General features: G+C 57.1%; 1 protein-coding gene and 1 long non-coding RNA gene across 2 annotated transcripts in view; one reads left to right on the forward strand and one right to left on the reverse strand.

Annotated features, from left to right (window-relative positions):
* LMOD1 (leiomodin 1) overlaps positions 1-23,042 on the reverse strand; it is a 29,531-nt gene that overhangs the window by 4,159 nt on the left and 2,330 nt on the right. The window lies entirely within an intron of this gene.
* On the forward strand, positions 1,364-10,015 carry LOC110255662. Its single transcript, XR_002336279.1, has 3 exons — positions 1,364-2,580; positions 7,544-7,953; positions 9,674-10,015. It is a non-coding gene; the product is annotated as an uncharacterized LOC110255662 (long non-coding RNA).

Raw genomic sequence — 23,042 nt, forward strand, 5'->3', positions numbered from 1 at the left:
TCTACCATCCTCACTTCACAGAAAAAAGACAGAGCCAACAATGAAGAAGGAAGGCAGACCTAAGAGAATAAAGATGTTGCCTTTACGCCAAGTGCATGCTTTTTTTTTTGCCATTTTTTGGACCACTCCCGTGGCATATGGAGATTCCCAGGCTAGGGGTCGAATCGAAGCTGTAGCTGCTGGCCTATACCACAGCCACAGCCATGCCAGATCCAAGCTGCGTCTGCAACCTACACCACAGCTCACAACAATGCCGGATCCTTAACCCACTGAGCAAGGCCAGGGATCGAATCAGCAACCTCGTGGTTCCCAGTTGGATTCATTAACCACTGAGCCACAGCAGGAACTTCGCAAATGCATGCTTTTTGAAAAAGCCACGTGCTTTTCCTTATTTTTCAGTAAGCACTTTGCTAAGGACCTGCCCTCTCTGTGAGGAGGCTGGGGTCTGCCAGGGGAGCCGACTTCAGGATCGCTCTGCTGGGACTGGGAGTGGGTGCTGCACCCTGTGCTGAGATTGCTGGGGGCCGGGGGGGGGGGCGTGTCACTGTGCTGAGCTAGAGGCCAAAATTCAAGGCAAAATCTGCAACTTAGCCTGGGAGCCACCAATGCAGCTGAATTGCCTAAGATGAGACCCTAGATCTAGCAGTCGGACTCTGATGGACCCCAGACCAGTTGGGCCCCCAGGGAGGCTGCCCTGTCCTTCTGAAGGTTCTGAACAGGATGAGATGGCCTGACCCCTGGAAGGTGAGCAGGGTAATGGGGACAGAAGCCCACGCTTGGCCAGCGTGGCCCTTCCTCACCCACCGCCTCCTGGAGGGAGTGGGCTACTGGCTGGCCCTGCAGCAACAGTGTGTACCTGGGACGAGAGCATAGGTGGGGACCAGCCCCAGGGTTTATTTAGCTGCGGGGGTCCTCAGCTCCTCTGTGCGAGTCCCATCAGGCAGCCAAGGAGCACGGGCCCTGCTGAGACAGAGCCTCAGGGTGCACCCCTTCCCCCTCCCGTGGGCCGGGCCACGCTGGGGACTCATGGGGCCGGAGTGATGGGCACAGGGTGGGGACCTCCCACTCTGGTCCCCAGAACCGGGTATGTCCCTGTTATTGTCTTCAAGTCCCCTTCAAAGAGATGAAACCCCAGGGCTTCCCGTCGTGGCGCAGTGGTTAACAAATCCGACTAGGAACCATGCGGATGTGGGTTCGGTCCCTGGCCTTGCTCAGTGGGTTGAGGATCCGGCGTTGCCGTGAGCTGTGGTGTAGGTCACAGACGTGGCTCGGATCTAGTATTGCTGTGGCTCTGGTGTAGGCTGGCGGCTATGGCTCTGATTGGACCCCTAGCCTGGGAACCTCCATATGCCATGGGAGCGGCCCTAGAAAAGGCAAAAAGACAAAAAAAAAAAAAAAAGATGAAACCCCAAAGTCTCTGGCCGGGTCTCCTTGTGATGGCCCTTCCACCACCTTGACCAGCCTGGGCTGCTCACTCCCTGCTGGAGAAGCAATGTTGCCCATGCCTCAACCCGCCACCACGTGTAACCTGTTCCCCATGCAAATAAGTTATCCTGCCCAAGACCCAGCAGAAGATCAAGCTGGGTCTCCACTCAGTTTGTGGGGTATAAAGACTATTGTAGAGTGAGTTGGGCACTCTTTTTTAACCAGCATGCAAGGTACTTTCACTTTAAGAAATGTGTAACCCGTCCACTGTTCCAGTGCTTCGTTAGGGTGAGATGGGACCAAGGAACCTGATGGTATCAACTTTTCAGAGCATCCTCTGGGGCTGGGCAGGAGGGGAGGGGACTGCCTTGATGGGAAAAGACCTGCCCTCAGTCTGGCCAGGGCAGCCCTGCCCCTACCCCCCACCTCCAGCCCACCAGGCTAAGAAGGCTTCCACCAGACTCCGTCCCCTGTCCACTCTGGGACCTGGGACCACAGCCCTGGCTGCAGGCAGAGGGCAGGCAGGCCCACCCTACCCCTTCGCTCTCTCGACCTGCTATGCACACTGCGCACGGCCCCCACTGCTGCCACTCAGCTGACCTTGCCCAGTGTTCAGAGAACCCGCATTTCAGCCCAGCGCACCAGCGGGCCCCCAGTCCACGGAGCACTCCCCCCCACTTCCCTGCTGAAGGCAGAGGCGCCATCTGCAGCTCCTCCTCCCCCAGCCCAGCCCCCTTCAGGACCGTTCTCCCACTTTCCAAGCCTCTCCTGGTCCAGCCCCTCCCCCTTGTCCTCATCAGGCATTTCCTCATGCCCAGAGCCCCCCCCACCCTGAATCCTAGGGGCTCGCCTGCTCCAGAGGGGGTGCACCAGCCCTTTAAAAAGAACCTAATGAAAAACAGGCTTGGGGGGGGCGGGGAACGGGTGCTGATTAATCATCCTTTCCTCCAAATAGCCAGGAATGAGTGGGGCTGGGGCCTCGCAGCGCAGGCAGCTGAGAGCTCAGATGTTGCCTTAAAAGGAGAAGCAGCCCGCGGCCTCCCAGGGCTGGGATTTCCACGGAGCCAAGCTCCTCGGCACAAAGCAGAGCTGCCTCCTGGCTCGTCGGAGACTTCTGCCTCTAGAACTGGGTGTGCATCCTGGTGACCTCCAGAGGTGACTTTCTGCCTGCGGTCCTGTCTCCGGGCCCCGGGACTAGGAGGGTTTCGGGGGATGGAACTAGGACTCTCCATGCAGCGAAGGTCCGCCGGCTGCTGGAGGAGACGCAGCAGCAATAGGTTTTTCCTTTGGGAAAAGCTTTGGGGTTGGGCTGCTCCTCATGGAGCCAGGGGTATGGAAAGGGTAACCTCAGAACGCCTCTAAGGACCTATGATGTGTGCCAGGGACCTAGCAGTCGGGGTCCAGGTCAGAGTGCCTCTGGCCCCCACTCCTCCAGGGCCGTGGCCTCATGCAGTCGCTCTGGGGGTGGGTCCCCGCGAAACGTCTTGGGTTGGTCCAGACGCAGCCTCTCTCCCCACCTCGGGCCACCTGCCACGTCCTCTGGAAGCCTGGTCTGATTGGGCAAGAAACAGGGAAGAGAAAATTGCACCACTTTCACTGCCAAAGCAGGAGAGGAAATGCCTGTCTATCAGGATGTCCCTGAAAATGAGAGCTTGCCAAGGGCTAGGGCCACCCGTGGTGCTGCCCCTGGCCCGGCCCCCCGATGAGCTCCTTGTGCAGCTGTGTGTGGTGGAGCCAAGACTCAGACCAGGGGGCTGGGGCAGGAGGCAGCCAGCCACGTGCTGGGGGCTCTCCTGGGAGGTGCTTCTGCCATGAAGACAGGCAGGAGGGCTCGTCTCGGGCTTGTCCCCGCCTCGAGGTGCCTGATCCCTCACTCGGAATCTCAGCGTCGTTTCCCTGGGTGAGATTAAGCACATGGCCCATAGTCACGAGACCTGCGTTTTGTACTTTTCCATGAAAAGGGAAGTGGCCGGGTCCCAAACCCTGGAGCCCGCTGGGCGGAGCAGGAAGCTGGGAAATCTTCCCCAACCCCAGCCAGTCCCCTGATGATGCAGGCAGGGTAGAGGGGGCGCTCACCCACCAATGGTGATGGCTGGCACGGGGCACCCACAAGGGCCCAAATGCCCCAGGGCCCCGCCTCTTGCACCCTCGCCTCTCCTTAGGATACAGAACCCCACAGGGGGGGGGGGGGACGAGGCCACGGGCTGACATCCTAGTCACGTGGCAGAGGTCGTCCCCTCTCCTTCAGCTGACAGACCCTCAGGCTGGCCTCAGAGTCACTGCATCCCCCTGAAAAGCCCCCTCTCAGTCTTCCCCACATGGAGCTCCTCAGTTCCGGCCCAGGCATGGTTCAGGGACAGAGTGCCCCCGGAAGCTCCCTGGTCTGGTCCTCCCCAGGTCACCCTGTGCCCTCCCCGACCCTTTCGAGTCCCCAGTGTGGAAGCCATTGACGGTCCCCACTGGTCCCTTGCAGGACAAGTCAGGGGTCCCCCCCCACAGCTCTGAGCTCCAAGTGGGCTCAGAGGAAACCGAGACCTGAGTGGTGGCCTGGAGAGGCCACAGGGAAAGAGGTGGCAGGGGCTTCGACATCCCCTCGCTCCTGCCTGAAACTGGGTCTAGTTAGTCCCTCAAGAAACAGGGGCTAGGAGTTCCCGTCGTGGCGCAGTGGTTAACGAATCTGACTAGGAACCATGAGGTTGCAGGTTCGATCCCTGGCCTTGCTCAGTGGGTTAAGGATCCGGTGTTGCCATGAGCTGTGGTGTAGGTTGCAGATGCGCTCGGATCCCATGTTTCCGCGGCTGTGGCATAGGCCGGTGGCTACAGCTCTGATTGGACCCCTAGCCTGGGAACCTCCATATGCTGCAGGAGTGGCCCTAGAAAAGGCAAAAAAGAAAAGAAAAGAAAAGAAACAGGAGCTGGAAATGGAGTTGGCGCTGGCTGTGGGGCAGCGCATGTGCTCTGAGACCTGCAATGCTCCGACCCCTGCAGCTCCCAGCACAAGGGCCCCTGCAGAGTCAGTGCCTGTCACCAAGTGTGCCATCCACAAACAGTCCCCATGGGAACACCAGGCAGGACTATGTCCCCTGGGAGGCCCTCCCTGCTCCCAGCCCTGTGTGAGTGCTGATCCACACCTGAGAACTTGTCTTGTCCAGAGGCACCAGGCTGTCACAGTCACCTGGGGCAGCCCACCTGAGCCTGTGCCTGATGCTGGGAGGGGAGGCTCTGGCCTGGCTAGGGGACCACAAATCTGGGAAGGCAAGGTGCCCACTGTCCTGCCTGAAGAGGGAGGACACTAGAGGGAGGGGAAGCTGGGGTGCCCTCACCTGCTCTGGTGTCAAGGGTTGGGTCTTTGTTCTTTTTTTTTTTTTTTTTTTTTTTGGTCTTTTTACGGCCACACCCACAGCATATGGAGGTTCCCAGGCTAGGGGTCCAATCGGAGCTGTAGCCACCAGTCTATGACACAGCCATAGCAACGCCAGATCCGAGCCACATCTGCAACCTACACCACAGCTCACGGCAATGCCAGATCCTTAACCCACTGAGCGAGGCCAGGGATCGAACCCACAACCTCATGGTTCCTAGTTGGATTTGTTTCCACTGCGCCAGGATGGGAACTCCAGGTCTCTGTTCTGATGTCTCTTGACGCTGTACTTCTGGGCCAGACCCCAGGATGGAGGTTCAGACCCTAGAATCCAACTGTTTATGAATGTCTCAGCTTTTGAGCCCCAAAGCACCCCAAAACTCCTCCTCTCTGCCCACCGTCTCGCCTACCCATCTGGGTGGATGGGTCCCCCAAGTCCATGGCTCAAATCAGAAGCCCTGGTGAGAAGGGGGTGGGAGGCAGCCTGGACCCCTCTACCCCTCCCAGGGGATTTGGGGGGAAGCTGTGAGCTCAGTCTCCTTTTCACAAGACAGCTTTACCCGCATCTACAGGCAGGCGAGTCCATAGCTACACACCCACTTCTCCCAGCCTCCCCTGCTCCTCTGGGCCAGGCTGTCACCTCTCCCTGCAACTGCCTTCTCACTGGCCTGCCCGCCCAGGACAGCCTTCCTGCTGCGCGTTGGGACTTGCCAGCAAACAGGTCCACCCACTCACTCCCTTTCCTGAGAGGCGCTGGTGGCTCCTTGGTCCTGGGAGCCTAGAAAGCGCTTTCCCCTTTTTCCTGGTAAATCCTTACCCTGCAGAGGCCCCAGCTCAGATCTTTAATTCAGCTGGGTTTTATTTTGGAAGATGATATGAACTTTTCCCCTAAAACCAATATCTGTTTTTGTTTTTTTTTTGCCGAAAGGTGCAGGGGTATGATATGGGATCTTGGTTCCCAGCCCAGGGACTGAACCTGGGCTGCAGCAGTGAAAGCGCCCTGTCCTAACCACTACACCACCAGGGAGCTACCCGAATTACCCGGAATTACTTCTGTAATCAGGAAAAAAGCAAAAGTTGTTCCATGAAAAAAAAAAAAAAAAAAAGGAAGAGTTCCCATTGTGGCTCAGGGCTTAATGAACCTGACTAGTGTCCATGAGGATGCAGGTTCGATCCCTGGCCTCGCTCAGTGGGTTAGGGATCCGGAGTTGCTGTGAGCTGCGGTGCAGGTTGCAGATGTGGCTCAGCCTGCTTTGCTGTGGCTGTGGTGTAGGCTGCAGCTATAGCTCAGATATGACCCCTAGCCTGGGAACCTCCATATGTGGCCCTAAAAAGAAAGAGAAAAAAAGAAATTTGTCTTTAAATAGTTCAGTTTCATGCAAAAAAAGGAAAAAAACAAAAACAAAAGGAAAAACCAAGACCCCTAAGGCCAACGGCAGGGAGGAGGGAGAGGACGGGGTCAGAGAAAGGGGTGGTGACACCCCTTTGCGCAGCCACTGGGCGGGACTTGCTGCGGAGCCCAGCTTGGCTCTGTTCCAGTGATAACAGAGTCGGCAGAGCCCAGGGATAGATATTAGGGCTGTGCAGAAGGACCGCAGGGGCTCGGACCCCGCCTCCGACTCCAATGTAAACAGATGCCGCTGTTCGCCTTCACCTCCCAGGATGACCTCAGAGTTGGGGGTTGGGGGGGCGAACCTGGGACATGAGACACTCATGCTGTCCAGTGTGAGACTCGGTCACCTCTGCATCTGCTTTGCCCCCGGTCTATTCCCTGGGATGGAGGGCAATTGCCGTCTGGAAAAGTGGGTGATGTGCAGACTTGGACGGCTGGGCCCCCACACTGGACGTTTCCCCAAAGTTTGCCCTTGACTTTTTGGGAAGAGACCTGAAATGTTAACCAGGGGAAGGCGGCCACTGCGGCAGAGCTGTGGCTCTTGCCTGCTGCCGGGGGTCCCCAGGGACCACAAGAAGCAGGGCAAGAAGGGAAGGGCCCGACTGCTGTCCCCGAGGGCCTGCATTTCCCTCCTGGAGCCATGTGGTCACGGCTGTACAGGGCCTGCACTGGCCAGCCCCATGCGGGGAGTCCAGTGGCCGTGAAGGCGCCACCCCAGGGCTGAAGGGTCACTAGAATCTGCTCGGCTGGCTCCGAAGCCTCCGCCACAGACCCAAGTCTTTGGCCGACGGGTCTGGTGACTCACACTGGGCAGCTTGTAGCAAACCCCATTTTTGGAGAAACTGAAAACCCCTTTTGTAGAAACAAACAAGTCCCTTTGGCACCCAGCTCCCCAAAGTGCCCGGCTGGCCCTGGGCTCCCGCACCCCGTCCCAGGCAGACACGGCGGCAAGTCTGGAAAACATTGGGAAGCTACTTAGATGGAAGAAGCCTTTGTCCCCGAGCGCCAGGTCCCAGGGGTGGCCAGAGGGACACGCCGTCCTCTTAGTCTCCCCCCCGTCCTGCCCGCCCATGCTGGATGGAGGCCTGGACTCACTCTGCCCGTGTGGCCTCAGGCTCTGTGTCACCACCTTGCGAGGCTAAGTGATTCCTGAGCAGGGCCCCAGGCTGCAGTATCGCACTGGGTCCTAAAGATTCTGGAGCCAGTCCTGGGCCGAAAAGGGAGGCATGAGCGAAGACCTCCAGCATCCTCGGGGTGGGCTCAGGACGGTGGCACCATCTCACCCACGTCCTGACACGCCTCACACCACCCACTGCAACGCTGTGCTGGGCTGAGCTGGTCCCCTGTCCTTCTTCTCTCTCCAGGCCCCCTACAGGCTGCAGCCAGAGCCACCTCCTCGGCAATGTCACCTGGTCATTTCGGGATGAAGCCCAGACCTCTCAGCTGGCATGCAGCTCTTGGTGACCTGGCTGGAGCCCATGTCTGAGCCCGTCCCCTCCTGCCTGCACTCAGGCCACCCTGTGCCCGGCTGCATTTGGGTGCCGTTCCTGCCATCCAGGGTGTCCTGTGTCCACCCCCCAACCCCGGCTCTGGCGTCCCCAGATGCTCAACTTCCCTCATCCATCTCTTTCTCCCTCCTTCCTCCTTTTTAACTTTTTATTAAGGGAACTGCAGGTGCACAAAACTGGAGCATGGCGACCTCTGGGCGCCCAGTCAGTGACGCCACCCCACCTGTGTTCCTCCCACCCCCGGATTATTCTGAGGCAAATTCCAGGTACATGGTTTCATGCACCAAAAAAATCAGTGCGACCACTAAAAGACAGAAACTTTGTTGGAGTTCCCATTGTGGCTCAGTGGTTAACGAATCCGACTAGGAATCATGAGGTTGCGGGTTCGATCCCTGGCCTTGCTCAGTGGGTTAAGGATCCAGCGTTGCTGTGAGCTGTGGTGTAGGTTGCAGACTTGGCTTGGATCTGGCGTTGCTGTGGCTCTGGTGAAGGCTGGTGGCTACAGCTCCGATTGGACCCCCTAGCCTGGGAACCTCCATATGCCGCAGGAGCGGCCCAAGAAATGGCAAAAAAAGACAAAAAAAAAAAAAGAAAGAAAAAAGAAACTTTGTAAGAAGAGCTACTATACCAACTTCTTACCCCAAATGGTAATAATAGGAGTTTCTTCTCGTGGCCCATGGTAAACATGCAGCCCATGGGCCTCTGGGGGGCCCTCAGGCACAGCCCCTCCACATGCCCTTCAGCTCTCTCCGCCCTGTCCCCACGGCCTGGGGGTGGAGGACCAGCCCTCTGTTTCCATCCCCAGCACCTGGCCTGGCAGAGTCCTTTGCATTTAAATATTTGCTGGGATGAAATGAAAATGTTTCAGCCAGACCTACTACGTTTCTGTGTTTCAAAGTCCCCACCACGTGGGGCCAGGGACAGCTCAGTTCTTCCTGAGAAAGCCAAGCCTTTGGTTTTTTTTCTAAGCTGGCTCTGTCTCCAGGGTCACAGCAACAAGGCCCTCCTGGCTCTGTCCCCGGGGTCTCTGTCCCCAGGGACAAGCCCCTCCTGGTCCTGTCCCCAGGGTGATAGTAACAAGCCCCTTCTGGCCCTGTCCCCAGAGTCTCTGTCCCCAAGATCATAGGAACCAGCCCCTCCCCTTCTGCCAGATGCTCTCTTTCCCCCACCACCCCACCCCCCGCAGGCTGAGCCCACCATCCCAGTCTGACCAGCGTTATTCATGATGGGCAAAAGTTGGAAATGACCCAAATATCCATCCACAGCTGAATGGAGAGACACAATGTGGAGCTCCCATTCAAATTAGTATTATTCAGCCATAAAAAAAAATGAAGTGCATGCTCTAACATGGACGAACTTTGAAAACACGACCAGTGGAAGGACCCAGACTCCAAAGGCCACGCACTGTGTGATTCCATTTATGCCAAACGTCTGAACAGGACAACCACAGAGGCAGAGAGTGGATGAACGGCTGCCAGGGCCTGGGGGGCAGGGAGCTGCTAGTGGGTGTGGGGTTTATTTTGGCGGTGATGAAAATATCCTGGGGAGAGCCTATTGTGGCGCAGCGGAAACGAATCCAACTAGGAACCGTGAGGTGGTGGGTTCGATCCCTGGCCTCGCTCAGTGGGTTAAGCCTCCAGCATTGCTGTGAGCTGTGCTGTAGGTTGTAGACGTGTGACTTGGATCTGCCGTTGCAGTGGCTGTGGTGTAGGCTGGTGGCTGTAGCTCCAATTGGACCACTAGTCTGGGAACCTCCAAATGCCACGAGTATGGCCCTAAAAAGCAAAAAGAAAAGAAAAAAAGAAGAAAATATCCTGGAATTGGATAGCTGAATTGGTTGCACAACTTTGTGAATTACTTTTAAAAAAATGCTGAATTGCACAATTGGAAGGGGTGAATTTCATGGCATGTGAATTATATCTCAATAAAAAAGGTAACGATAATTAAAAGAGGTCTTTTTTTTTTTTTTTTTTTTTTGCTTTTTAGGGCCACAGCCTAGGGGTCAAATCGGAGCTGCAGCTGCCAACCTATGCCACAGCTACAGCCATGCTGGATCCTTAACCCACTGAGCGAGGCCAGGGATCGAACCCGCCACCTCATGGTTCCTCGTCAGATTCGTTTCTGCTGCACCACAATGGGAACTCTGGAGACATTTTACACTCTTTCTTCCTGCTGAGTCTCAGGGGTCTGTAATGAACCTCACTCAGAGCCTGTCTCAGGGCCCTCGTGGGGCGGGGTCACTGTCCTGGATGGTGCAGATTCAGGGTGGCCCCACCTCCCTGTTTATTCCTGTCTGTGATGAGCAATAGAAGCCCTAAATCATCGGGATTCATGTACTCCATAAAGACCCTTAGTGATGCAGTGTCACCGGGCTGGAGGAGAACCTCGGGGGGTGGGCGATCAAGGCCTCCATCTGTGTGGGCAGAAGCCACCAGAGACCCCCTGGGGTCGGGGGGCCAGGCCAGAGCCTGCCTCCGATTGCAAGACAGAGACAGGGTCAGGTTTGCTGTGGCCAGACAGCCCCAGTGCCTGCCCTGGAGGCGACGGCGGGGGGGGGGGCGGGGGAGGGTTGGGGAGCAGGTGCACCCCCAATTCAGGGAGGCCAGAAGGGAAACTGAGGGACAGATTCTTTTTCTGTTGTTTGTTTGTTTGTTTTGGCTGTGCCTGTGGCATGCAGAAGTCTCCAGGCCAGGGACTGAACCTGAGCCACAGTGGTGACCATGCCAAGTTCTTAACTGCTAGGTCACCAAAGAGCTCCCAGATTCTTTTTCTGTTAACCCGGAGGCGGAAGGAGGAGTTTGAGACAGTCCAGTCACCAGCTGGGCGAGCTCCCTAAGCCCCATTTCCTTTGTCTGTGAGGAAGGCTGAAGCCTGTCTATCCTGTCCATACTGCAGGGCCGGCGGGAGGAGAAAGGCCATGTGTTCGGGAGCTCAGAAACCCAGACAGGACAGCCGTGTTAGGTTCCCTCATGGAGCCTGGACCAGCCAGGGCCACAGGCATCCCAGGACAGCGCACCCAGGGCCATGGGGCTGACACACCCTCCCCTCTGCATCTCTGGGGGGAGGGCACCAGTACTTCTGGGCCTTTGGAGCAGAGCCTCAGAAGCAGGAGGATGGACCAGCGAACCTTCACACCCTTCCCACACCTGAGCTTTTCCAAGGCTGCAGCCTGGATTCTCTCTCTCTCTCTCTCTCTTTTTTTTTTTTTTTTTTTTGGTCTTTTTGCCTTTTCTAGGGCCGCTTCCCGCGGCATGTGGAGGTTCCCAGGCTAGGAGTCTAATTGGAGCTGTAGCCACCGGCCTACACCAGAGCCGCAGCAACGCGGGATCCAAGCCACATCTGCAACCTACACTACAGCTCACAGCAATGCCGGATCCTTAACCCACTGAGCAAGGCCAGGGATCAAACCCGCAACCTCATGGTTCCTAGTCGGATTCGTTAACCACTGAGCCATGATGGGAACTCCCGGATTCTCTTTTTAAGCAGGAACAACTCTTTCCTCCCAGGACCAGGAAAGCCAGAGGTAGCTGCTCCATCAGGCACCCATGGATGCACAGCCTGGGGGTGGAGGGCTGACCCAACAGACATGCCAACATTCGGAGCTCCAGCCTGGAGCAACAGCACGTGTGGCCTCACACCCCTGGCTGGGAGTGACCACCCGCCCCTTCCCTCCGGGTCCAGGGAGACTCTGCTTGCCTCGCCGAGCTCTGTTTTGCCCATCTGGCCTGAGGCTCAGCTGGGAACAGCGTGTCAACGGGTCTGTTTATCATCGTGTTTGGCTCAGTCTCTCTGGGGACCAGTGCCAAAGGCCAAGGGTAGGAGCCTGTGTCTGGGGATCCGCTTGGAACTTGGAAAGTATATTTGTGGAAACCACATCCATGTCCAAATATAGGCAAATGGCTGGACCCAGCCATACAATGCATAGGACGCCCCTGAAAACGCGGTTTAGGAAGAACTTCTAGTGACGTGGGAAGTAGCTACTGTGATATGACGAGCAAATAAGCATAGGGAGCAGGAGACATGGATGCAGGCAAAGAAAAAAAAAAAAAAAAAAAAAAAGAGGAGTTCCAGTCATAGCGCAGTGGAACCAAATCCAACTAGGAACCATGAGGTGGCGGATTCGATCCCTGGCCTCGCTCAGTGGGTTAAGGATCTGGCATAGCTGTGGCTGTGGCGTAGGACAGCAGCAGCAGCTCCAATTTGACCCCTAGCCTGGGAACCTCCACATGCTGTGGGTGTGGCCCTAGAAAAGGCAAAAAGACCAAAAAAAAAAGAAAAGAAAGATGACAATGGCTGATACCTTTTGCTAATAAGACAGATAACCATTGGTTATTTCCCCCTATGTATTGATATTGTCTATAATGAATTTTTATATTACAATTATAAATTAAATATTATTTTTTGAGGAAATAGAACCACTCTATCCTCCTGCCTTTCAGGCAGGGTTCCAGGGCCGGGAGGGAACAGTGTCTGGCCCACCTGAAAGCACTCTGCCCTTTGGCTCACTGGAGGCTTCGGCATCCCGGGGCAGTACGAGCCACAAATACTTATTGAGCCACGTTTTGCTAAATAACATATGCAGGGACAGGCACGTGCAAGAGACCCTGCCACTAAGGTAGGCGCCATAACCCATCTTGGGGACACTTGGTACCAGCTAAATGGACTGAGGGCAGCCTTGTCCACCAGGCATCCAGGAGATGCTCTAAGGAACCGACTGCGATCAGAGGTGGGCGCTGGCCTGGCTCCTCCAGACAAGGAGAGAAAGTGGAACAGGTGAGAGTGGGTCCCCGAGACTCGTTCTGCCCGGAATGACTTCGCAGGGGCTGCAGCCTCTCTCAGCGCGGAGGCCCGGCACTGGCCTGAGCGCTCGTTTCATTGGCTCTTCACAGAAACTGGAAAAAAGGAACCACTGCCAAACCTCCCTCCACTTGAGGGTTTGGACAAGGTCCTATTTTCCAACAGTGTCCACAGAGTATAGATGAATTGATAACTTCTGCAGAGCCAGTCAAGAATGATAAGAATGGCATTTGCAAATTATTCACCCCATATTCATTCAACGTTCAGATGTTTACGGAGCCAGGCTCTGCGGCCGCTTCTGGGGCGGGGGGACTGGGAGAGTCTGCCTTGCCCCCAAGATGTTTGGGGAAACCCGGCAGGGGAACATGGAGTCCCGTGGGGAAACGTGGGGCAGGGGGCTGCAGGGGGGCTTGGTGGACATGGAGGACTGGCCTGGAGAACAGGACGGCCTGGCTGTCCCTTGAGCCAGCCTCCAGGGAGAAGGATTAGCCAGGTGGGGTGGGTGAGCATCCCCCAGCCCTGCCGAGGAGGAGCGGACGCTGGATGTGGAACCCGCTGCAGGCCCTGGCACAGGTCTGTGGCAGGGTCACACTTTTGTTTTATAACAAGACTCCAGCAGCTGTGAGGGAGGACAGAGCCACAGGCAGAAAGGGGGGCAGGGGCAGGCATCCTGCTCACTGATGAGTGACCTGAGTGACAGGGGAGTGGACAGAAGGAGAGGCAGAAGCGTCAAGGTTCTGTCCCCAAGAGAACTGGGGACGCAGCTGGAGAGGTTAGGCAGCCCCGGTGCTCTGGGAGGGGGGCAGGCTGGGGTTAAGGGGGGATTTATTTTTGGACTGGCTGAGTGTGAGACACTTGAGGAGCCTGACAGGCCAGCAGATGGTCTAGACTCGGAATGGAGACCTAGGCCCCAGGGAGCCAGCGGGCAAAGGAGGGTAGCTGCTGCCTTGCCAGCTGGGTGGGTCCAGGCAGATCCTGAACAGAGCAGCATCTGGGCACCAGGGCAGGCGTGAGAAAAGGGAGCCAGCGGAGGAAGCGCAGGGCCCCCTGCACTAGCCACAGAAGGTGCTCCCACACCTCCCCAGGCTGTCCTGCCGTGGTGACATGACGGTGCCCGGAGTTGGGGGGTGGGGGGCGCAGAGCCAGGGGACAGACGCAGCTGCCTGCGATTTTGCTGTGATGGACAGGAGAGGGGGAGGGGCTGGAGAGAGAGCTGTGGGGAGGGAGGAGGTGGGAGACAGAGATACAGACAGAGACAGAGAGAGACAGACAGGCAGAGACAGAGATGGAGACAGAGACAGAGAGAGATTGACCAAGAGAAGAGAGGCTTTCCAGGAGGAAAGGCAGGCGGGGCCCCGGGGCTGAGGAGCCACATCTTCCTGGAGATGGGAACGAAGAGGGGAGCCGCCGTCTAAGATGTCAGGTGGCAGCAGGGCAACGTGGAGGTGTTCTCACCTGAAGGCTTCAGGTTTCTCAGTGCAACGTGATGCTGGGTCACCCGCTGAGGATGAAGAGAGCTGGGGCAGGAGGGCTCCCGGAGAACGACTAACTTGTGGCGTCAGAGAGGGACGTGCAGAGGTTTCTCCGGCAGCCTCAAGGGCCTGGCTGAGGTCACAGGATGTCCCCCACCGTGGCCAAGGCACAGCAGCCTGGGGGAGGGGCGGGTGTGCTGAGGTTAGCCTGCAGGAGGGCGGGGGAGGGGGAAGGAAACTTGGGGAGCCCAAGTGTGAGAACGGAGGGGGGTGATGCTGAGAAGGACCTCGTAAGAAATAAGCTAAGCAGATAAGTACAGCCAAAAAGGGCCTGAGTGTTGAGGAGTCCATCCACGTCGGGGGTAAGTCAGGCCAAGGACGGGAAGGGTCAGAGTCCCGAGGGAGAGAAACCTGCCCTGCAGGATATAGACAGGATGAGTCCTAGGATATGACGGCGCCCAGATCGAGGGACTCCAGCAGTGACGGTGACAGTGGCGGGCGAGCCCTTGAGTAAATGCTGACTGTTTGCAAACCACCTTCAGACCTTCTTCTAACTTTTGTGGTGAATCCTCGTAGAAACGCCAAATTAGGTAGGATCGCCTCTACTGACAGGTGAAGAAATGGAAACTTCATTGTCCACATCCCTGCAATTCCCCTCCTCAGCACTTCCCCAACAGAAGTGAAATCATGGAGGGCCCTGCAGATCGTCCAAAATACTTGATTTTTTTTTTTTTTTTTTTTTTTTTGTCTTTTCTAGGGCTGCTCCTGTGGCATATGGAGATTCCCAGGCTAGGGGTCTAATCGGAGTTGTAGCCACTGGCCTATGCCAGAGCCACAGCAACGAGGGATCCAAGCCAAGTCTGCAACCTACACCACAGCTCACGGCAATGCCGGAACCTTAACCCACTGAGCAAGGCCAGAGATCGAACCCTCAACCTCATGGTTCCTAGTCGGATTCGCTAACCACTGAGCCACGACGGGAACTCCCAAAATATTTGGAAAAGCATTGTTTGTAATCTCCCCCAACTGAAAACAACTCAAAAGGTCCATTAACGGTGAAACGATAAATAAATTACGGCGTATTCATTCAACGTGACACTATATGCTGGTGAAAGGTTAAAAAAAAAAAAAAAAGCTACGGACAAAGTCTGAATCGCACAAACATAAAGACGAAAGAAAGCATGGCGTTCCCGTGGTGGCTCAGTGGGTGAAGAACGCAACATAGTGTCCATGAGGAGGCGGGTTCGATCCCTGGCCTCGCTCAGTGGGTTAAGGATCGGGTGTTGCCAGGAGCTGTGGTGTAGGCTCAGATCTGGCATGGTGGTGGCGGTGGCATTGGCTGGCAGCTGCGGCACTGATCTGACCCCTGGTCTGGGAACCTCCATATGCCGCAGGTATGGCCCTAAGGTACACACACTTGTAGGACTTTAAGCATATAATGTAACACAGACGAGACAAGCCGCGGGGAGGAAGTGGAGGTGGCGACGCTCTACTTCTTGTTCACTTTGTGAGAATTTGGGAAACTCTATGTTTTGTCTACTTTTCTGTACGTGTTTTATGTTTCCATAAAAACATGCTAGAAAAAAAATCCATGATTGGCAGGTGCAATGAGGTATGAACAAGACATTAAGAAAAAAAACAGAGGAGTTGCCAAGGGTTAAGGATCCAGCATTGCCTCTGCAGTGGCTTGGGTGGCTGCTGTGGCTCGAGTTCAATCCCCAGCCTGGCGCAGCGGGTTGAGGATCCAGAGATCCCCAGCTTGGGAACTTCCACTTGCTGACGGTGGGACCAAAAGAACACGGATAAAGGAGAGGAAGGCTTACAGGCTCTGTGCCCACTGAGGCTGTGTGGCTGGTGAACCATCAAAGCCAGGAAGGAGCCTGGGACCCAAGCTTGGCCAGCAACCCAGTGCCTGTCCCATCAGCCAGCCGCTGGGCACAGTGGCCTTGGGGAAGGAAGATCCATGCCACGGGAGTGACAATCTATTGGTCTTGGAGTGGCTGGCCATTGCTGCTGACGGTTCACAGGCCAGGGGGCAGGCCTGGCGGGTTTGGTGTTTGTCCACCTCACCCACGAAGCACTGAGCATCTCTCTTGGGATGTGAGGCGTAACCTCTGACCTCTGACCACTGAGTCTGGGCTCCTCCTACCAGTCCTGCCTCTGCTTGGCTGAGCAGAGCTGCACCAGGCACAGGGCCACACGTGAGAAGCCCAGCTCCTCTTCCGTCCCCATGCTCACTATCGTGACTCCTCTGAGCCCCTCCGAGTGGGAGGTGACTCCGCCACAGTGCATCAGTGCATCAGCACCCTCGAGGTCTCCATTGGTACGGGCCCTCCCCATCAGCACAGAAACATGCGGCAAAAGCCCATCTTTTACCAAGTCCTCCCCGGCCCATGCTGACCACCAGCTGTCTTTGCTTCACGTTAAAACAAAACTCAGCAAAAAGAGAGACGGGTCTGTTCCCGCGTCTGGCGTCCACTCCACCATGGCCACAGCCAGCTGGCTCTTGTCCAGTCCCGGCGGCTCCCACCTTTCCAGTTGACTACAGCCACGCTCTGTTCCCATCTCATTAACTCTGTCCTCCCCTCCTGCCTCCCCTCCTCCCTCAGGCTCCTTCGGGGCCCCTTCCCCTCCTCCAGAGCCCAGGATGGGTGGAAACACAGGCCTTGGCCCTGGCTCTTTGCCCACCTCGCTCCGTAAGTGCTTCTTGCAGGCTCAGGAGTCTCGGTGTCATCTCTACACTTATGCACCCAAAGGGTACCTCTCCATGAACTCCAGACTCACCTGGAGACCTAATGCTCCACTTAGCTCCCCGAGAGCCCTCGTGGCCTCAAAACCCTTCCTCAGGTCAGTCATCAGCAGCAGGTCACTGATTAGGTGGGACGGTCACCCCCACGCCTCTCTTCCAGAGTCTGGCTGCCCTTCAGCTCCCACCTGACCCCCTGCAGCGCCTTGTCCTGGTCCTGTCTCCTGCGCTCAGCGCACGCAGCTGGTGAGTAAGATAGCCTCAAAAAATCGGGAATCAGATCACACATCTCCCCGCCTCAAATGCCCAACACTGCCCACCCCATTTGGAGTAAAACTCCAAGTTACCGCTGCTGCCCTATAAGGCTCCCATCACCTGAACCTCCCCCATCACCTGAACCTCCATCACCTGAACCTCCTCCATCACCTGAACCTCCCCCATCACCTGAACCTCCCCCATCACCTGAACCTCCCCCATCACCTGAACCTCCTCCATCACCTGAACCTCCATCACCTGAACCTCCTCCATCACCTGAACCTCCATCACCTGAACCTCCTCCATCACCTGAACCTCCCCCATCGCCTGAACCTCCTCCATCACCTGAACCTCCATCACCTGAACCTCCTCCATCACCTGAACCTCCTCCATCACCTGAACCTCCCCCATCACCTGAACCTCCCCCATCACCTGAACCTCCCCCATCACCTGAACCTCCTCCATCACCTGAACCTCCATCACCTGAACCTCCTCCATCACCTGAACCTCCATCACCTGAACCTCCTCCATCACCTGAACCTCCCCCATCGCCTGAACCTCCTCCATCACCTGAACCTCCATCACCTGAACCTCCTCCATCACCTGAACCTCCTCCATCACCTGAACCTCCATCACCTGAACCTCCTCCATCACCTGAACCTCCATCACCTGAACCTCCTCCATCACCTGAACCTCCATCACCTGAACCTCCTCCATCACCTGAACCTCCCCCATCGCCTGAACCTCCTCCATCACCTGAACCTCCATCACCTGAACCTCCTCCATCACCTGAACCTCCTCCATCACCTGAACCTCCCCCATCACCTGAACCTCCCCCATCACCTGAACCTCCCCCATCACCTGAACCTCCTCCATCACCTGAACCTCCATCACCTGAACCTCCTCCATCACCTGAACCTCCATCACCTGAACCTCCTCCATCACCTGAACCTCCCCCATCGCCTGAACCTCCTCCATCACCTGAACCTCCATCACCTGAACCTCCTCCATCACCTGAACCTCCTCCATCACCTGAACCTCCATCACCTGAACCTCCTCCATCACCTGAACCTCCATCACCTGAACCTCCTCCATCACCTGAACCTCCCCCATCGCCTGAACCTCCTCCATCACCTGAACTGCCCCCATCACCTGAACCTCCCCCATCACCTGAACCTCCTCCATCACCTGAACCTCCATCACCTGAACCTCCTCCATCACCTGAACCTCCTCCATCACCTGAACCGCCCCCATCACCTGAACCCTCGCCCATCACCTGAACCCAGCCTACTCATGGCCTCATCCCACTCCCCCCACCCCTGCTCTAATTACTGGCCAGGCTGGCCCTCTGACGTGCTAGCCCTGCCCCTGCCTCTGGCCCTGTGTCACCTTGTGTCAGCCTTCCCTCTGCTCTGAATGCTCCTCCTCTGGACCCTCCTGTGGCTGATGGGCAGTGCCTTCCCTGACCCCCGGTAGGAAAAATCTCCCCGCAGGGGTGGTTGGTCATACACGCTTTCCTGAAACCACACTGTTCTCCTTTATAACAAAGAGCTGTTACATGTGCAGCATGCATGTGTTGTGTACAATCTAGGGATGTGTGTCTGTTGTACACTTGAACGTGAGCTCAGGGGCCAAGGGCCTCTCTGTCTCACTCACTGTTCTCTCCCAGAGTTTAGAAAGTGTCTATGGGGAACTCACTAAATAGCTGGAGCATTGAATGACCATGAAACCTGTCTCCCTCCTAAACACAAAACGCGATCCAGGAATCCTGCTTAAAAAGAGTGAAGAGTGTGGGAGCAGGTGGAGCAGGTGGATAAAGCTCCCGCCTCAGCCCCAGGCCTCCAACCCACACCCACCACTGCCTTAGCTGTGCCATTCTGCCTAACGCGCACCTCTGGCCTATGCAGCCAGCAGTATTTTGCCTGGAAGAGGGGCATCTCAGGCTCAGAGAGGCAAAGGGACAGATGCATTCCGGCCACATGGCCAGCAACCAGAGGGGCAGGATCTGAGCCCAGGTCCAGCTGCTTCTAAGGACCCTGCTCTAATCTCTGCTCTGCACCCAATGCCTTCTGGGCCCGGGTGTCCCACCCTTCAGGGCAGGAGGGGGTCCTGCTGGGAAGCCAAGGCTGCAGGGGCTGCAGTCCCCCTGAGGGAGGCAGGAGGGGGACGGGGACAGGGCAGGAGGCCTTTCTATTCCCAGCTGTTTGGCAGCACCTGGCCCTCTGCAGTGAGAGACACAGGCGTGTTCACCTGGCCTGACACCTCTGCCTCCCCCTCCGTTGGGTCAACCTGTGACTCAGCCCTTGAGCCCGGGTGTAAAATAATTAGGCAGAGGCTCCGGGAAACTGGGTGGGGATGGGGGGTGGGGGGCAGGAAGTAAGGAAACACCCTGCCTCCTCCAGTGGGCTCCAGGCCACCCTCCTGATCTGCCAGCCCCTCCCTCCCACCTCCTGAAGGATTTCAGAAAAGGGGGATCTGGCACAAACCCAGGCATGGGGTCTGCAGGATTTGGGGGGGGAGGAGGAGGTGAAGCCCCCTCTGCGCCTTCCAGCACCTCGTCCAATTTAGCATCACAGCAACCCTCCTGGTCACCCCGCAGGTGAAGCAGTTCACCCAGGAAGCCCCTTAATGAGCCAAAGGTCCACAGGGACCGTGAACTTTTTCCTTCCTGGGGGCGGGGTGGAGGGCGGGAACTCTCCTCAAGGCTCCTCTGGATGCCAGGGGCCCTCCCCTCACCCTGCGGCCCCTCCTTCCTGGTTGGGTTCTGCCTGCGCAGAGGCCTGTAAACAAGCTCAGCTGGCCTGGAAAGGCTGTTCCTGTTTATCCGACTTGGCAGGCCCAGAGGATCAACTTCTCCCCGCCGCCCCACCTGCTTCACCGTCGTGGTGCTTTGTAGCCACCCCTGCCAGGCCCTGCTCCATGCACAGACGTCACAGGTCAAGCCCAGTGCCCTGAACCCTCCCTGAGCACCTGGGTCCAGCTGGGGGGCGGAGGGGGGGGCAATGGGTGGTCGGCGGGCAGCCGTCAGTCCGACAGACACTCCAGCCTCTGGGGTGGAGGTCCAGATGTGCCCCTTCCTGCCTCGCCTGGGGACCCCAAGCCCCAGCCTGCCAGACCCCCGCCCATCTGCACTCCCCCACCCCAACGTGGCTGAGCCCCTTGTGGGGATGGCTCCCCGTGGTCCTGCCCCATCCTCCTGCGGCCCCAGCAGGAGGAGGCCAGCAGCTAGGGGCAGCCGGAGGGTGGAGCAGAGCAGGTGCTTCACCTGCTCAGAATGGGATATGTTATAAACTCTATGCAGACAAGGGGGTGGGGGGATGTGCTTGGGCTGTGGGATGGAAGTCCTGTGAAATCAGATTGTTATGATCATTATACAACTACAGATGTGATAAATTCATTTGAGTAATAAAAAATAAATAAAAATTAAAAAATTAGAAAAAACCCCTATGCAGACAAAAGAGCCTTTATAAGAGCGACAACCATAATTCAAACCAGCACACAAGGATCCCACCACCGAATTTAAGAAACGGTCAACTGCCTTTTCAAACTGGACGAAAAGAGCTTTCAGATCCAGGTGAGATCTTGAATTTGTCTAGTTGCTGCCTCCCCCGGTCAACGGCCTCCATCACCTCTGCTGCCCCCTCCACCGGCCTCCGGGGCTATTTTGGTTGTGTAACGGGCATAGGGGTTAATCTCCTTAAGCAAGGAGCCATGTGCCCAGCGCATGCCCAGGGCCCAGCCCTGGGGAAAGGGCCATCTGGGGGCCAAGTTGTACCCCCATTCCTGCAGGGGCAACAGCTGGGAGCTGGGCTGGAGGGAGGGGCTGCTGAGGCCTGGGGGCAGCGCCAGAGGCGAGCTTGGAGGCTGGGGCCACCGGCTTGGCTCGTGGGGCATTTCTGGTTGGTTTCTCCAGTTTGCCCCAGGGAGGAGCCCGAAAGCTGCCCCCGCTCCTGGCTGGGAGCCTTGCGAATCCCAGCCCCCGTAAGGCCAGGGAGAAGGACGGGGGAGGCAGCGGGAAGGAAAGAGAACACGAGGGCTGACCCCTTGGGATCCGGTTCCTGAAATCTGAGCCAGGACGAGGGTTTCACTGAACCCTTGGCTACACACCTGCCCGGGCCACTCCACCTGGGCGGGGGCAGCAGGAAGGCACACGCCCGCACATGCCCCTTTAGGGGGAGGGGTGCCAGGGGTCAGAGCCCCATCCCTGCCCCATTCTGAGCCCCTGCTCACCAGGCTGAGCCAGCATTTGTCCTACAGACCCACACAAGCTGCACAGAAAGCAGACAATGTGACCTGAGGACAGGATGGGACCAGGTGCCTGACCCTGCCCGGGGCGGGGTGGGGGTGGTCAGGGAAGACTCCCTGGAGGAAGTGGTGCCTGAGACCCAAGGACAGAGGAGAGTTGACCTGGAGGAAGCAGGGGGTGGGGCTGGAGGAGCGTTCATCAAAGAGGTGGGGGAGAAGCAGAGTGGCCCCCCCACCCCGAGGGGCCCACCAGCCTACCACCCTGCTCAGTGGCCCAGTATGAACTTGGAGAAGAGCCAGGGCTCGGGACCTGAACCGGGCCTGCCTTCCACTCTCGGCCTCCCTCTTTTAAAAAAAAAAGCAGCCAACATTTTATGATGGAAAATGTCAAACATACATGAGAGATGAGTCTGAGCCTCCCTGTGGACTCGCCACCCAGCTTCTCATCAGCAGCTCTTGGCCAGTGGACAGTCTTGTTTCATCTATACCCCACCCCCCACCACACACAGTATTTTAAAGCAAATTCCCTAATCCTATCAGGTTTTGCTCCATAAGCACTTCAGTATTCCTGTCTAAAAGATGTAGGCTCCTTTAGTCCACGGGACTGTTATACTCCGTGTAGAAGCACTTCCAGGCTGCCCTGCCTGCCTGCCATGTCCCAGGCCCTCAGTGGCTTCTGGGCTCCCTGACCCAGCGAGTCCATGATCAGAGCTGGCGTCTACCATGTGCTGAGGACCTGCAGAGCTAGCTGAGGGCGAAGGCCCCTTCTGGCTCGGCACCAGCCCCACGAGAGGGCACAGGCGTCCCTGCCCCCATGGTGGGGGTGGGAGGCCGAGACAGGCTCCAGGGAGGGGCGCTGGCTCCCAGACCAGGTGTTCCGGGCACTGAAAGCCAGCTTCGTACCAGACTTGTGTTTTGCTAAGGGTCCGACAAAGCCTTGTGCTGGGGTTCGTTCCCACGTCCTGGATCACACAGATGACTCTGCCCCCAGCCAGGAGCTGCCATGCCATGTGGGCTCCAGCCTGGGCGAGGAAGCCGAGGGGGCCGGCAGCCTCCCTGTGTCCCCGATCAGGCTCTGCCCACGGAGACAAGCTAACTGGCTGAGCCGGATGGAGGCCTATGAGGGTGAAAGGCCCTGAGGCCCTCACACTAAAGAGCTCACTCTGCAATCAGCAGTGTCCGGTTTGCCTTTAGCCCGAGAACTTTTGCAGCCGTGGGTTCAAAGCCTGAGGACTGGGATTGAGAGTCCAGCGGATGAGCACAGAGGCACCGGCTACGGTGCATCTCGTTTCCTTCCCTCGGTGTCCTGACAGCTGGTGTCTTGAGGCACCAGCCTTCCAGCAAGTCCCACGTCCTCTCACTCCCATCAGGGTGTCAGTGTTTGTCCAGCACATCACGGCCGCATCTGGACCTTCCCACAGGCTAACAGTCGGGTCCGCTCGGACCCCAGTATGTTGGCGAAGCTTTACGATATTTTATTTTTTGGCCACACCCACGTCATGTGGAAGTTCCCCGGGCCAGAAATCGGCCCATGCCATAGCAGTGACAAGGCCAGATCCTTAACCGCTGGGCCAAGGGAGAGCTCCTGGTGAGGCTTTGAACACAGGCCAGGGTGGCTGGGGCAGAGCTGGGACACCACCTCCTCCGCGTCTCCCTCCTCACGCTCAAAGCCCTGCCTGCCCACCGGTGGGCTCTGTGGCTAGTGTCCCAGCCGGACACCTCATGGGAGTTTCAGGGGATCACACTGCCTCTCATTTCCTCTGAGAACAAACCTGTCACAGGAGTAAAACAAAGGACAACGGAGACCAAGCTTTTCCTGCGTGGATTCACGATGCACGGA

Source organism: Sus scrofa, chromosome 10, assembly GCF_000003025.6.
Source record: "Sus scrofa isolate TJ Tabasco breed Duroc chromosome 10, Sscrofa11.1, whole genome shotgun sequence".
NCBI lineage: Eukaryota > Metazoa > Chordata > Mammalia > Artiodactyla > Suidae > Sus > Sus scrofa.